At 39.6% G+C, this 12,961-nt stretch overlaps 1 protein-coding gene across 1 annotated transcript in view; it reads left to right on the forward strand.

Moving 5' to 3' along the window:
- Positions 1-12,961, forward strand: part of dclk1a (doublecortin-like kinase 1a) — a 54,694-nt gene that overhangs the window by 8,017 nt on the left and 33,716 nt on the right.

A 12,961-nucleotide genomic window follows, 5' to 3' on the forward strand; every position in this document is an offset into this window, starting at 1 on the left:
CCCCTCACCTTCCTTTCCCCTTATTTGCTTTCAGTCAGTCTGTCTCATTCTGGCAACATTCTGTTGTTTTTACGGCTATTTGGTCCTCAATTAATTAGCACACTCGGCATGCACCCCCAAATCCAAGAGCTGCAACATATGGCATTGCTCTCTCTCTCCCCCACTTTCTGCCCCTTCGTCTTTTCCTCCCCCTTCCCTGCTCTGTCCTTGTGTGTCTCTTTGCACATTATACCACCTTCAGTTTTTTGCTTCTTCTCCTCTCACTTTTTTTCCTCTCAATTTCTTCCCTCCCTACCTCCTCTCTCCTTATTGGTCTGCATCCAGCTCTGCAGGGACTGGAGAAAAGGTGCTACAGCATCTTAGAAATATTGCATATAATGTAGTGCAGGGATTATGTTATGCTCGTATACAAAGAAGTAAGCTGTTTTTAATCGCTCTTGGATGTATTGTATGTTGATGATGTCACTTTTGCACTGCATAGGAGGATTGTGGGAAGCAAAGTCCATCTGCTCCTGCTGATCTGCTGAGTCACAGTTATTCAGCACTGTGTGTGTGTGTGTGTGTGTGTGTGTGTGTGTGTGTGTGTGTGTGTGTGTGTGTGTGTGTGTGTGTGTGTGTGTGTGTGTGTGTGTGTGTGTGTGTGTGTTTGCCATTCTATAATGTATTTGCAGCAAGTGACACTGATGATAAATAGCTTGTAGCACATTCCTCAGCAGAAATCCTAAGATTATACAGCTGTTTTTGTGTGTAAACGGGTTATTTAGGGTATGCTTCTGAAGACTGGTTTTCTTTCTTTCTGTCCGCCTGTCTCCATCTGATTCACTTCGCCAGCTTGTGTGTGCCTCTGTCTACAGTGAAGTGAGATTGTAGCAAACTGGAGGGCTGATTGTAGTCAGAGGATCTGCTGCCAAATTAGGATCGATGGCAGACGTTTCCATCGCAGGCAGACTGTGGAGAACTTAGTCACACCACAACTTCATCACACACACTGTCTGACTCACTCATTTCCTGACTCACTCACTCTCTCTCTAATCTGTGTCATATAAATCTGCGTTTGAAAGATTGCGTCCCAACTTCATGCTTTTAGTTGCCTAAAGAGCCACGCCGACATATCTCAGCTGTCAGATTAGACTTAAGAGCTAATCTGAACAAAGCTCCCTCTTCTCCAAACCAGCTGGAAGGCAAAAAAAAATGTTGCTCTTCTGAGGAATGGCTCAGAAGTTGCACCATCTTAAAATTAAATATTAATAACTTTGTTAACTTTGTACCACTTTCATACGCAACATAACAATTTTTTGTAATGTGTCTTTTTAAACTAAAAATATATGCCTGTAGCTTTGGAATTTTTTGAAAGCGTTACATCATGATAAAAACAGTATTGTTTTTTTCCATCAATTAATTATTATCAGAGCCACTTTTTTTTTCCTGCAACATATGGCTCCATTTTTTTCTGTCTGTCTGTATTAAACTCAAAAGTGTGTTCATGAGCGTGTTGGCATTTTTAAGTGCATCTTTATTGTACCTTTTAAAATCACTTTCCAAGCATAAAGTTAGTGCCTAATCAAAACAGTTAGATTTAGGACAAATTAACAGCCCTAGAGGAAGGTATGTTTGACTCTCGTCTGCTACAGCAGTCAAACTGTGGTTGGAGCTGCACTCTTTAAAGATGTTTCCCATTCTGTACTTAGTATAGAGAGTTAAATGAAGCAGACCATGTTTGTCTGAAGCCGTAGAGTTGAAACTGCTTGTTTAATTAATTAGTTGAGAAATAATTGTCAGCGACTTTATTGATTAGTATTTTTTCTTCAAAAATACCCGTCAAACTTCTATCTAGTCATTGATAAAATCTCTCACAAAACTCATTTCTATGCATTATATATGTAGAAGTTTTTTCTATGAAAATAGTTATTTCCTGCCTTAAAATGTCTTTATGTAACTCTACATAAAGTTCAACCTTGCAAACCTAATAGCATTAGCTCCTTAAGTTTGTTTTGTATAAAACTGTGGAAGATCTGTCGTCAGAATGCTGCAGTTTTGAGGCAGAAACACTCAGTCAAGGTGTTGAGTGCTTATTTCACTCATGATGCATCTTCTCTCATATAAAACTACCATATAGGCATGTTAACAAAGTTAAAACCTTCATTAGATGCAGCTTTTATATGAGAATATTTGCTATTTTTCTCCTCTATGATATGAAACTTAATATGTTTATATTCTGGATTGTGTGTTGGAGAAAACAAGACATTTTCAAAGGTCAGAGAAATTAAGACCACAACTTTGTGACATTAAATAGACCAAATGATTAACTGTTTGATGAAGAAAATAAACTGATTTCTGATCAGCCATGAAACGAGTATTTAGTTGCAGCCCTGATTCTCTAGAAACTAACAGACATAAGAAACTCACTCACTCCCTTAAGTCAGTTACTTGTTCCTCCTCACTGCCTGTTTAATAGATCCTGGAATCACCCAGGGCGCTCATTCACTCATGCTCTAGCTCATTAATGCAGCACATTCATAACATTTCTGTCTGCACACACGTTTTCATACTTGCACACTCATTTTCAAAAATGGATTTAAGCTTGGAGGGGGGCGGGGGGAAGGAGATCAATGAGGGAGCTAAACATGAAGGAGGATCAGTGAAGGAATGAACTGTTTGAGTTGTAGCAGAGAGAGAGAGATAAGTCAGATAATGATGACAAGACAGATGAAGGTAAAAGTCAGGGGACCCTATAAAAGACAAGAGAGACGGATGGATAGAAGCGCTGGCAGCACAAAGAGAAGTTGAAGCTGATGTCATGTTGTGTCCTTTGGGAAACAGTGTTGTGTAATTCCTTAGTTTTTATTTGTGTCATGACTAAAAGGTTGGATTTTGACACAGGAAAGACTGGAAACGGCAGTCACATTTACAAAGAAACACATATATAGCTTCATGAGAAAGTTTGGCTTCCCCCTATGGAGAGCAGAAGCTGTTACATAAGCTGTTATGCAACAGAATGGGCAGGCAGTCTGCTGCACTTCTTTGAGGTGAATGCAGTAACACCAGTGCCAACTCAGCCCGCTGCACAGCTAATTGACCTCACGTCACCGCTGCTCTCTTTTTCTTTCTTGTTTTTTTTTCTCTTTCTCTCTCTGACTTAATTTCCTGGCCCTCTCCGTCATTTCTCATCCTCTGTCGGCCCTCAGATGAATCGGGGCTGCTTGCACTGTGCTGATTGAGGCAGTGGGGGGGTCATGTGGGGTGTGAATTCTCCCTCAGGGGGGCAGATGGTTTTATCCTCCCCTGGTGCCTCTTTCAGATCAATTTCTGTCTACCTTTTCTCCTGTCAGGTGCTGTTGCTCTTTGCTTGCTAGTTCCTGTGTGTCTTTCGGGTGAAAGAGGAAATGAGGAGATGATTTAAAGCCTCTTGAGAATAAGGAAATGTGTTTTGGCTGTTTCATTTTGAGAGTGGGAACCTTTTCTGCAGATAGTTTAATATGCTCTATAAGAAGATATGCAGCACATGTTTTCATATAGTACACATTTGGATCATACCCCGTGTACCGATCGAGTACCATATTGTAATCTGATTAGTTTCTGGCTTCTCAAATAAATATTATGTCAGAAACACACAGAAAACATACAGTACATCACTGACTAGTAAATGTAGACAAACTGCTCATTTCTACAGAATAACATTAATTTAAACTCAGATATCTTCTGAAATGTCCCGACATACACCAATTATGATCCCACCTCTAGGCCTGTTGCTGCCTCGACAAGCTGCTGCTCAAATATTAAAGCGTTGTCAATCAATATAATATTTTTCACTCCTTTGCTCCTTTCATTCCTTCACATCAGATGCTCGTAGTGCTCACAACAAACGCTTTGCCCTTTCTGTTTTCTGTCTCTCTCTGTTTGTGTCAGTACATCCATCTGTTACTCTGTCAGTCCGGCTGTTTTCCAGTATCCGTCTGTCCATCCGTCCGTCTGCCTGTCTGCCTCCTCAGTCTCTCTCGTCGAGGTTTTTCAGAGCCGCCTTTCAGGGCCTGACGGCTTGCTGCAGTGGATTCAGCACCGCGGACAGCTCCACTGAGCTAAGCTGCTCTGGCAGAGTGCAGCGAATCCTCGTCCCTCAGAAACGTGGTCTCTCTGTGGGCTGGATTATGTTGACCTCACCATGTCCTCAGTTTAGCTGCTGGGAGTCTATTGTAGATTAGCAGTTGAGTCTTCAAATTTTCGGGGGGCTTTGTGAGCCGTCTGTCAGAGAAATGCCTCTGAATTTACATGAAAAATATGCAGACATGAGTTTTGTTGAGCTCTTGCACTCTAAGTAAGCGTCAGTCTTCATTAATGATATATATATATATATATATATATATATATATATATATATATATATATATTTCTATTGCTTGACAGCTTTTTTCATCTATAAAATCTCAGAAAATTGTAAACATCCCAATGCTGACATGTTTGCTATCCAGCAGTGCAAACAAAAAGTCAAAAAAACATAAAACATTTGAAAATATTTTATTGATAACTGAGTTAAACAGCAATTAATCATTTTCTCCTGATCCACTAACTGATTAATCAGTTACTTCTTACTGAGTATTGCTTATTGTCTAGATGTAAACACACTTGCATGTGTCCTCAGTTACACTTCAGCTGCCTGTGAGAGCCTGTCAGAAACTCTCGCTAAAAAATGTTGAGCCGCCAGATGAATCCTCAAGTAGACCTGGAATCTGACAGCGAGACCGAAATAGCTGATCTAAATGAACAGAATGTGAAGTGTTGTCACTGGCCATTTGTCCCCAGCAGCTGATTCTCAGGAGCTACTGGCATTAGCCACACAGACGCACAAAAACAAAGCTTTTGCTCTGAAGTCTGCATAAAATAAGCATTAGGATTGTATATACACACACTCAGTTAGTCTACAGAGATTTAGATTTAATCAATCAATCAATCAGAGTTTATTTGTATAGCACTTTTCATACAAAAGTAGCACAAAGTGCTTAACAATTTAAAAACAAACAATAAAAAACAATAAAAAGACAATGGCCCACATCCCTCCCAAACCCTGCCCCACAGCATACTTCCTAAGAACACACAGACATACACACACAGACAGTCAGACACACACGCACACGCACACTACTGTAAAAGAAATAATAGTGTGTATTGGCTGAGAGCAGAAGCACCAGAAAGAGGAAACACCATCAATGAGAGTCGCCTGCACCCGGGGCAGCAGCAGCAGGCCCCATCAGGGCCAACAGGCCACCTAGCTCCAGGGCCACTTGGCCCTGGCCCCGCCAAAGCCCCATTTAAAATGATCTCATCTGTTTTGCTTAGTCACTGAAAACCACATGTGCTCTTAACTTTCTTTGAATTCCTGTTTGAGCTTTGGCGTGGTAAAAAAATAGTTATGCCTACTTTCTTTTAACTGAAACGTTCTTCCTTTGTCGCCTCTTTCTTGCTTTCTCTTCGATCCCCCCACGTGGTTCGTGTGTCTGCATAATTTTGAAACCAAATTGTGTCCTTACTTTTGCCTCCATCAGCCATCAGAGAATCTCAATAACCTGTCTGTCACACTGCTTTTCTGCTGGAGCTGGAGCTGAATTTTTGTTGTGTGGTCTAACTTGTGGTTATTAAACAGCACCACCATGTGGCGTCTGTTATTTCTCTGCCTCGGTTTTGGATCCACCTTTGCAGTAATTTTCTACAAAGGTAAATTTTCTGCAGCACCATGTCTGAGCAAAAGTATCAAGATTCCCAAATGTGTATATTTATACTCTAAGGGAAAATTAAAGAAAAGGAGAGCAAATACGAGAGAGAGAGAGAGAGAGAGAGAGAGAGAGAGAGAGAGAGAGAGAGAGAGAGAGAGAGAGAGAGAGAGAGAGAGAGAGAGAGAGAGAGAGAGAGAGAGAGAGAGAGAGAGAGAGAGAGAGAGAGAGAGAGAGAGAGAGAGAGAGAGAGAGAGAGAGAGAGAGAGAGAGAGAGAGAGAGAGAGAGAGAGGCACTGACTCTCTAGTAGATATGTGGTGATTGTACACTAGGTGGCGCTGTGAGAACATAAAAGAGTTTATTGAAAAGCATCCACAGAGAACTGTTATTTGTTGCATAAGGCATTTCTAGGAAGAGATGATGATTGCATTTTTTTAAAGGGGTTAAACATGTCTTATTGTAGAAGCATCTTTCTGCATCTCTGTTGTTTTAACTTACAGATATGGTTAAATATCAAATGAATACCATGTCCCCCTTTTAAAATGTGTAACACAATGATAAATCTATCCTGACAGTCATGTTGGAAGTGACCAGGTAAGGAAGGAGATTGGTGGTTTTGTCAGACATGTGAGGTCCGACACACAATACATAAACCTGTTAACCTTCTGCCTCGCCGCTGCAGTGTTGATTTTAAATTAGTACATGAATAAATTGATTATGGAAATGTAATGATCCCATTTAAATTGGTCCAAACCTCGTGACCCAATCTCCGAGACCATTTTCTCACTTTAATGAAGAGGCTGACTTGAGTCGAGAGTTGACAGCAGGGTTATGAAATTACCAATCTGCACGCTCCTCTGCTCGTCTCTCATCAGCTTGTTTTAGTGCCTCTGTCTCTCTGTTTGTTTCTTCCTGCCCTTGTTTCAGCAGTGCTGGATGTTGTATAACCGTGCTGGTTCTCTGAGAGAAGGTAGCACCAGAGACATCAAAGCAGCTTGTTTTGTCGTTGGGCTCAGAGAAGAGCTCCGAGCAGCAGTCAGGAATAGATCTCCTCCTCTGTTGCTCTTTTCCCTCTGTCTGTTTGCTTCCTCTCTAACGCCGGGGATTTGGCAATTTGGTTTAATCTCTGACTGTTTTCGTTTGATGCCTCTCTTTCTGCTTCCCATCATTCATTAGTCTGTCTTTCAGAAAAGGCCTTCTCGTCGGCATTATCATTTTTGAACAAGAGACACTGCAGGAGTGGTTCGGCACTAAGCGTGTGCCTCTGGTGTGTGTCTGTGTGTGGATTGTGTGAATGGCACAGTTCTGTAGAGCATCATGCTCATAGTAGATAAAATATGAATGATGGAGCACACTCTTATCACTTGGAGCACATCGTGCAGTTGGTGGCACGCACCAGCCATGCACCAATGCTTAGAGGGCATCATCACCATGGCAACCGCACTTTTTTCACGCCCTGCTCGGTGTACAGTGTGTGTTTGTGTGTTGCTCTTCAGCTTAAAGGTGCCCTCAGAGGCTGCCCTACATCGAGACTGTCCCTGCTTCCCATTCCTGTCTTTCCTAATTCTTCTTTCTGTCCTCCTCGAACTGTTGCATGTTATCTTTCCTTTTTGTTTTTCAAGCTTTTCAAGTGTGCTATCATTCCTATCTCAGCATGACCACCCTCAACTCCCTCATTCTAACAGCAGCAGCAGCAGTAGCAGCTCTGGCTCAAGGATGTGGTCAGACTGACTCATAGCAGCAAATATACTTTTCTCTGCTCGCATCCAGCAAAAATCCTTTTTGACAGGGACAAAATTATCTGCGAGATGACTGTCGGGCGATTTAAAATCACAAGCTTTCAACAGTATGCAAGCTTGAATCTGGTGAATTACACCCGAAGGTATAACAAAAGACTAACATTTTCAGAAAAAAACTGTGAATGTTTCGATCAGAAAACCAGTTAATATTTCAAGGAAAATGCTACAGATTTGGCAATTGTAGCCTGTAAAAGGATTTTTTCTCATCTCTGTTTTATATCATTCTAAATTCACTGGTATTCCATTGAAAGAAAAAACATTAAAGTATTAATTAGTTGCTTTTTAAAAAAAAAAAACCTCAGTATGTTGATTTAACAACATAAAAGTTCAGAAAAAGCAACAGCTCACATATACAAAACAGTCATTTGTCAATAAGAAAAAACAATTAACAGTGTAATCTGTTAACATCGTGAGTGTAGTATTCAAAATCAGCTTTTCTAAGTTCTATGTGACCAGTGTTAGTATGTCCTGTTGTTGTATTTGGATGCAGATGGAATGAAAGAACAAAGATAGTTTCGGCAATTTTTTTTCACTAGTTAATAAATGTCAGCTGAAGAGAACCACCCTCACTTTTTAATTGATGAATGAGGTGTTTCATCACTCGTGATGAAGGTCAGCGTACGGTGATGAAGAAAATCAAAGAGCTTTGAAGTGGCGGAAGAGCCGCATGTGGTGGTTCACACTGTGTACCTGCACATGTACGGTCACATGTTTGTGCTCTACGCATGAGCATTTTCAAATGGTGGCCGTTTTAACTATGCGTTTACTTCACTACATTTCACAGGAAAATATAGTGCAACAGCTTGTTTTTGTCCTTCCCTGTGTTATTATGAAACAACCCTTCAGAGCGCAGCAACAAACAAGTAATTAGGACCACAGCTAATCCTTATTTCCATCATTAAATAATCTGCAGATGATTTTCTTGGATTTTTCCTGACCAGGAATTCAAAGTGCAGCGATATTTACTTTACCATGATACAATACAAAACAACAACAACAAAAAAAATCAAAACATCATCACTTAAGCAATGCTGAAACCAAACATTTTAGTTAAAAACTAAGCACACCACTTATTATCTAAAAATTGGAAGGTCATTTCCTGTTCAGTTAATCAGTCAGCTGAGCAAAGATCGTAGCTCGGTAGGCAGCAACATAACCTAGGTTGATACAACAGCTACAATTGACCAATCAAATATTGATTAACCCCCTGAACTCAAAGCAGTTTCTGGGCAATTTTGAACCCATTCTCTGTGGGTTCATTCTTTTTTACTGTAAGTCCTGCACCTCTATGGAAACAGTATAACCATACCTAGAAGTAGAGAGAACTATAAACTGCCTTTCATGTCATAAAACAAAGTTGGAATGACAAAAGCTTGAAGCTGAATTCATTTCTATGAAAGTTGAAAAAACAGTCCTGGAATCAACATGTACAAACTTGTTTCAAGTGCCCACAAGGTGTTACCAGCACTGGAAAAAATGGGGACTCTACCCAGTATTTTTCAACTTTAATTTGTTTCCGTGCTTGTCTCCTATCTTCTCTATGTAAACAAAACTTGCAGTTCAGCTGAAAAGTTCCTGAATTATTGTCATCTGGCTGTTGGTCAGATTCACTCAGAGTCACTAATGGCTCCTCGTGTGTCAAGGAGTGCAGAATGTTTTGGTTGTTTTCAGAATCTAATTCCTAAAAACAACTTATTTTTAGAATTTTTCTGTGAGTCATGTACATAAAAGTTATTTTGATGAAATATCACGATTTTAACCTTAGACTGAATAATTGTTCCTGATGGAACTATGAATCACACAGAGCGTCAGAAAGTGGGAAATCCAATGATTCTCTTTGTTTTCACGGTTCTGATAAATGGTACAATTTTGCTGATTTTTAATGATAGCCTGTCTTTAAAACCTTCTCACTGGGTTTACGGTTCAGAGGATTGATGTTCCGCTTATTGTTTTGATTTTAAAATGTCTAAAAGTAATATGCAGTGTTAATCACAATTTCCCAGAACCAAAGTATTCAAATTTACTGGATTAATGCAAGAAAGTCTAATGTGTTATGTTACGTAAGACGCCGAATACTGGCTAATCTATAAACAGCTAACGGCATTACTAATGGCATTTTTTGCAGTAATTATAGAGCTAAGTGTGCAACAGAAGCTGTATGCAACACCAAGCAATATGTAACTGATATAAAGATAAACAATAATGTTAAAATGCATGAATTTAAATAACTGTGCTGTTAGAGGTAGAAATAGCCAAGGCTTCCCAGCAGCGCTGACTCACTGGGGAGACGTTAACAGCACCAGCATCTGTATCACAGCCACCTTGTTAGGAAGTCGAGCTGCTCGCCGCTGAAATAATCACCGGCGCTATCAGGGGATATCAGGGAACAAAGCAATATGGACTCTGTTATGAAACAAGAATAATGTAATTTCCTTACACACGCACGCACGCACGCACGCACACATTATCCGTGAATCCCTTTGCAGAAACGTGTGTCTTAATGTGATGTGCGACTGAACGTATGCAGACACACACACACACACACACACACACACACACACACACACACGCACACATACACTGAGACACGCACAGATGCCAAGCCTTGATTTGAAAAGTTAAATGAAAGCGATCCATAGTCCACGGAGAGTCTGTGTCTGAGATTAAACTTGTTTTTGGTGTCCCTGTTGGCTCATTTAGAGTCTGTGGGGGGTAAAGCGAGACGACACACACGCACGCACACACACACACACACGCACGCACACACACACACACACACACACACACACACACACACACACACACACACACACACACACACACACACACAGAATGGCCTCTTCGTTGTTTATTTGCTGTTCTGTTGATAAGGCTGTTATGTCAGCTGTGACGTTCTTTTGGGCTGTTGATCAGTGGTTAATAGGAATCTAAATGGATTCTTGGATGCTAATTGCCATGAAAATGCAATAAGGCGAGCTTTGTGTTTATGTGTTAACTCCAGGCAGTGTTCGACATGCATGCAGCCCAAACTGTAATAGCTCCCTAATAGGTTTTTTTGGTGGGAGATTTGTCATCGTGGATGAATGAGCTATTGTCTTCCCCTAAATCCCTCCCTGACTGTACTGTTGCCTATCGTGAAGCATAATTTGGAATATTGATGGCTTGGGATTGAAATGTGATGGTTGGCCTGTGGGTGTAATTAAAGTTATTTGAGTAAATCATGCAGAGTTTAGATCAGATATGGAATTAGCTGTCGCCTAAATCAAATAGAAAATAATGAACAGCGGCATGTTCCTCAGCCTATTTGTAACAATAAACACCCCAGTGCAGAGTGTTTTTTTTCTCACTAGCAGAATAACCTCGTAGATTAAAAAGCCACAAAAAACATCTGTCTTGTGCAGCAACAATAGATGTTCTAAAAGCTTGAGCTAAAGATTTGTGAATAGTAATGATCTGTACATCATATATATTCTGCAGGCCCTTTTTCCTCTCTTGCTGATCCAGTAGCTGTGGTGTTGTGACCTAGTGTTTTCTAATCTATGCCTGTCAGCATGTTGCAGTGAGTTTGGTATTAACTGCACAGTACGGAGTCTGTCACAGAATGACAGTGATTTATAAAGACTGTTGTTTTTCTGTGAGTCAGTCTTAGTCTCTCTCTGTACTTACTCCACAGTAATCTCTTTTTAAAAATCTAATTTACTCTTTAATGTGAATTCCAGCTGTTTAAAAAAACAAGTACGACTAAAAACAAGCTCCTTTTTACATGCCAACATGTCCGTATGGTGGTTTTTTTAAAATACTAGAACACACATCTTGGGTGAAATGTGCGGTTTATTCCATGACTGAGCATTTCCATCTTGAAAAACACAGAATCTGAGCTTTCCATTCCTGTCAACTTGCAGATTGGAACTTTCTGTGTCATTATCCTTCTTGAGAGTCTGTTTCTGGTTTGAACATGTGTGGCTGAATTACGCCAGTATTACAACTTGCCATTGTGCTGTGTGGAGTACTTTGCTGAAGCTCCACCTGCTGTGAGTTGGTGGAGTGTGAGGTGTAGACTTCATAGATCCGCACATTCTAGAGGAAGTAATGCTGTAGAGTTGCATCTAAGCCATGTGAACGATGATTATTTCCATAGAAAAATCTTATAAATATGTGACTTTGATACACAAAGATGAGTTTTTAGGGGTTAAATCAACAACTGGAGAAGGCATTTTAGTCTCTCTAGATTAGAGGTATCAAACTTGTTTTAGTTCAAAGGCCACATATCCCAATTTGATCTCAAGTGGGCCAGACCAGTAAAATCAGAGCCAGAGCATATTAAGATAATAACAACAGCTCCACATTTTTCCTTTGTTTCAGTGCAAAAAAAGTACATTCCGAAAATGTTCAGATTTAAGGAATTATCTTTTTTACAAAACATCGTGAACAACTTGAAATTTCTTCAGAAAAATAAATAAATTTCAGCAATATTATGCCTCAGTTTATCGTTTACACATTACAACCTACAGATCACAGAGTGTCTACAAAGGAAACAAAACATTTAATCACAGGTATCTGGAACTGAATGATATAGTGTTTTGCTTTATGATATAAATGACAAAAAAAGACAAAAAACAACAAAAACAAGAGAAAATATTACAAAATGAGACACAAAATTACAAAAATGAGACACGTAGTAAAACAAAAAGACAAGAATTAGACAAAAAAGTTGCAAAGGGACGAAAAGTGGACAAAAACGAGACAAAAAATGGCAAAAGCAAGAAGAAAAATGACAAAAAAAGACAAGAGAGACATAAAAACATAAAACAACAACGTTACACTAAACAACAAATAAAGCAAAACACAAAATGACAAAATAAGACAAAAAACACAAGTGATACTAAAAAGAAACTCAAAATGCTAAAAGTGAGAATCAAAATGACAAAAATGTGAGACAAACAACAAAAGTCAGACAAAAAATAAACTAAAAACAAAACAAGACAAAATATTACAAAAATTAGACACAAAATGACAAAAGAACAATGAGCAATTTGGTATTTTACTTTATGATCAAAACAGCTTGTTGTGGGCTAGACATTATTTTAAATTTACAGTTTTACAAATTGACAATTTGCACTGAACGTCTTCTCTATAATTTTTACACTATACAAAGTCGTGCTGTTGGCTGAATTGGACCCTCTGGTGGGCAGGTTTTGACTGCATGTTCGGTGCTCCTAGTCTAGATCATATATGGACTCCATTTATCTATCCAGTCTTAGGTTCTTCTCCTTGTTATTCATTACAGTATGCTAGTTTTCAGGGAACAGAACGTTCTTCTCTAAATGTCCAATGCTGCTGTGCATCAGCAAAGTAGTGAGTCAGCAAGGTCTCATTACAGACACTGATTAGTCATTAAATGCAAAAGCGCTGCACCTTAGGGACTTGTGCACAGACAATGAGCATTCACGTGAAAAGAT

Source organism: Acanthochromis polyacanthus, chromosome 17, assembly GCF_021347895.1.
Source record: "Acanthochromis polyacanthus isolate Apoly-LR-REF ecotype Palm Island chromosome 17, KAUST_Apoly_ChrSc, whole genome shotgun sequence".
Classification (NCBI taxonomy): domain Eukaryota; kingdom Metazoa; phylum Chordata; class Actinopteri; family Pomacentridae; genus Acanthochromis; species Acanthochromis polyacanthus.